This window comes from Nerophis lumbriciformis, linkage group LG02, assembly GCF_033978685.3.
Source record: "Nerophis lumbriciformis linkage group LG02, RoL_Nlum_v2.1, whole genome shotgun sequence".
NCBI classification, from domain to species: domain Eukaryota; kingdom Metazoa; phylum Chordata; class Actinopteri; order Syngnathiformes; family Syngnathidae; genus Nerophis; species Nerophis lumbriciformis.
In genome coordinates, this window is record NC_084549.2 from 69,782,501 (window position 1) to 69,787,071 (window position 4,571).

Here is a 4,571-nt window from a genome sequence, read left to right on the forward strand (position 1 = left end):
GTCTTATATAAGTGTTATAATGAAGGCAACACATGATGTAAGTGTCTATATTAGCTATATTAGCCTACTATCAAAATGACTTTAAAAGTCTTATATAAGTGATATAATGAAGGCAACACATGATGTAAGTGTCTATATTAGCCTACTATCAAAATGACTTTAAAAGTCTTATATAAGTGTTATAATGAAGGCAACACATGATGTAAGTGTCTATATTAGCTATATTAGCCTACTATCAAAATGACTTTAAAGGTCTTATATAAGTGTTATAATGAAGTCAACACATGATGTAAGTGTCTGTATTAGCTATAATAGCCTACTATCAAAATGACTTTAAAAGTCGTATATAAGTGTTATAATGAAGGCAACATATGATGTAAGTGTCTATATTAGCCAACTATCAAAATGACTTTAAAAGTCTTATATAAGTGATATAATGAAGGCAACATATGATGTAAGTGTCTATATTAGCCTACTATCAAAATTACTTTAAAAGTCTTATATAAGTGTTATAATGAAGGCAACACATGATGTAAGTGTCCATATTAGTTGTATCAACCTACTATCAAAATGACTTTCAAAGTCTTATATAAGTGTTATAATGAAGGCAACACATGATGTAAGTGTCTATATTAGCTATATTAGCCTACTATCAAAATGACTTTAAAAGTCTTATATAAGTGATATAATGAAGGCAACACATGATGTAAGTGTCTATATTAGCCTACTATCAAAATGACTTTAAAAGTCTTATATAAGTGTTATAATGAAGGCAACACATGATGTAAGTGTCTATATTAGCTATATTAGCCTACTATCAAAATGACTTTAGAAGTCTTATATAAGTGCTATAATGAAGTCAACACATGATGTAAGTGTCTATATTAGCTATATTAGCCTACTATCAAAATGACTTTAAAAGTCTTATATAAGTGATATAATGAAGGCAACATATGATGTAAGTGTCTATATTAGCCTACTATCAATATGACTTTAAAAGTCTTATATAAGTGATATAATGAAGGCAACATATGATGTAAGTGTCTATATTAGCCTACTATCAAAATGACTTTAAAAGTCTTATATAAGTGTTATAATGAAGGCAACACATGATGTAAGTGTCTGTATTAGCCATAATAGCCTACTATCAAAAGGACTTTAAAAGTCTTATATAAGTGTTATAATGAAGGCAACACATGATTTAAGTGTCTATATTAGTTGTATCAGCCTACTATCAAAATGACTTTAAAAGTCTTATATAAGTGTTATAATGAAGGCAACACATGATGTAAGTGTCTATATTAGTTGTATCAGCCTACTATCAAAATGACTTTAAAAGTGTTATATAAGTGTTATAATGAAGGCAACATATGATGTAAGTGTCTATATTAGCCTACTATCAAAATGACTTTAAAAGTCTTATATAAGTGTTATAATGAAGGCAACATATGATGTAAGTGTCTATATTAGCCTACTATCAAAATGACTTTAAAAGTCTTATATAAGTGTTATAATGAAGGCAACACATTATGTAAGCGTCTATATTAGCTATATTAGCCTACTATCAAAATGACTTTAAAAGTCTTATATAAGTGTTATAATGATGACAACACATGATGTAAGTGTCTATATTAGCCTACTATCAAAATGACTTTAAAAGTCTTATATAAGTGTTATAATGAAGGCAACAGATGATGTAAGTGTCTGTATTAGCTATAATAGCCTACTATCAAAATGACTTTAAAAGTCTTATATAAGTGTTATAATGAAGGCAACACATGATGTAAGTGTCTATATTAGTTGTATCAGCCGACTATCAAAATGACTTTCAAAGTCTTATATAAGTGTTATAATGAAGTCAACACTTGATGTAAGTGTCTATATTAGCTATATTAGCCTACTGTCAAAATGACTTTAAAAGTCTTATATAAGTGATATAATGAAGGCAACACATGATGTAAGTGTCTCTATTAGCCTACTATCAAAATGACTTTAAAAGTCTTATATAAGTGTTATAATGAAGGCAACATATGATGTAAGTGTCTATATTAGCCTACTATCAAAATGACTTTAAAAGTCTTATATAAGTCATATAATGAAGGCAACATATGATATAAGTGTCTATATTAGCCTACTATCAAAATGACTTTAAAAGTCTTATATAAGTGTTATAATGAAGGCAACACATGATGTAAGTGTCTATATTAGTTGTATCAGCCTACTATCAAAATGACTTTAAAAGTCTTATATAAGTGTTATAATGAAGGCAACACATGATGTAAGTGTCTATATTAGCCTACTATCAAAATGACTTTAAAAGTCTTATATAAGTGTTATAATGAAGGCAACACATGATGTAAGTGTCTGTATTAGCCATAATAGCCTACTATCAAAATGACTTTAAAAGTCTTATATAAGTGTTATAATGAAGGCAACACATGATGTAAGTGTCTATATTAGCTATATTAGCCTACTATCAAAATGACTTTAAAAGTCTTATATAAGTGATATAATGAAGGCAACATATGATGTAAGTGTCTATATTAGCCTACTATCAAAATGACTTTAAAAGTCTTATATAAGTGTTATAATGAAGGCAACACATGATGTAAGTGTCTGTATTAGCTATAATAGCCTACTATCAAAATGACTTTAAAAGTTTTATATAAGTGTTATAATGAAGGCAACACATGATGTAAGTGTCTATATTAGTTGTATCAGCCTACTATCAAAATGGCTTTAAAAGTGTTATATAAGTGTTATAATGAAGGCAACATATGATGTAAGTGTCTATATTAGCCTACTATCAAAATGACTTTAAAAGTCTTATATAAGTGTTATAATGAAGGCAACATATAATGTAAGTGTCTATATTAGCCTACTATCAAAATGACTTTAAAAGTCTTATATAAGTGTTATAATGAAGGCAACACATTATGTAAGCGTCTATATTAGCTATATTAGCCTACTATCAAAATGACTTTAAAAGTCTTATATAAGTGTTATAATGATGGCAACACATGATGTAAGTGTCTATATTAGCCTACTATCAAAATGACTTTAAAAGTCTTATATAAGTGTTATAATGAAGGCCACAGATGATGTGTCTGTATTAGCTATAATAGCCTACTTTCAAAATGACTTTAAAAGTCTTATATAAGTGTTATAATGAAGGCCACAGATGATGTGTCTGTATTAGCTATAATAGCCTACTATCAAAATGACTTTAAAAGTCTTATATAAGTGTTATAATGAAGGCAACACATGATGTAAGTGTCTATATTAGTTGTATCAGCCTACTATCAAAATGACTTTAAAAGTCTTATATAAGTGTTATAATGAAGACAACACATGATGTAAGTGTCTATAATAGCTATATTAGCCTACTATCAAAATGACTTTAAAAGTCTTATATAAGTGTTATAATGAAGGCAACATATGATGTAAGTGTCTATATTAGCCTACTATCAAAATGACTTTAAAAGTCTTATATAAGTTTTATAATGAAGGCAACACATGATGTAAGCGTCTATATTAGCTATATTAGCCTACTATCAAAATGACTTTAAAAGTCTTATATAAGTGATATAATGAAGGCAACACATGATGTAAGTGTCTATATTAGCCTACTATCAAAATGACTTTAAAAGTCTTATATAAGTGTTATAATGAAGACAACACATGATGTAAGTGTCTATATTAGCTATATTAGCCTACTATCAAAATGACTTTAAAAGTCTTATATAAGTGTTATAATGAAGGCAACACATGATGTAAGCGTCTATATTAGCTATATTAGCCTACTATCAAAACGACTTTAAAAGTCTTATATAAGTGATATAATGAAGGCAACATATGATGTAAGTGTCTATATTAGCCTACTATCAAAATGACTTTAAAAGTCTTATGTAAGTGTTATAATGAAGGCAACACATGATGTAAGTGTCTGTATTAGCCATAATAGCCTACTATCAAAATGACTTTAAAAGTCTTATATAAGTGTTATAATGAAGGCAACACATGATGTAAGTGTCTATATTAGTTGTATCAGCCTACTATCAAAATGACTTTAAAAGTCTTATATAAGTGTTATAATGAAGGCAACACATGATGTAAGTGTCTATATTAGTTATATTAGCCTACTATCAAAATTACTTTAAAAGTATTATATAAGTGTTATAATGAAGACAACACATGATGTAAGTGTCTATATTAGCTATAATAGCCTACTATCAAAATGACTATGGAAGATTTTACATGTAAACAAACTGTTGCGTCACAGTCCACGCTATGGTGGGTTCAAGAACCGCCAAAATTAGTAGGACAAAGCGATGTTCACCAAATACTCTCATCAGCGAAGCATACACACACACACATATTAACCAGTGGGCTTTCTAACAGGTTTGTGTCATGTTTTTCCTCAAACAAAAAACATACTAAAACAAAAAAAAATTATTTTCCTCCCATCTTTTTCCATCATTAAACCTTTTTTAAAAATGCTTCAGGGAGCCACTAGGGTGGCAATAAAGAGCTCATAAAAATAATATTTCACAGACATAACGTTACAGGAA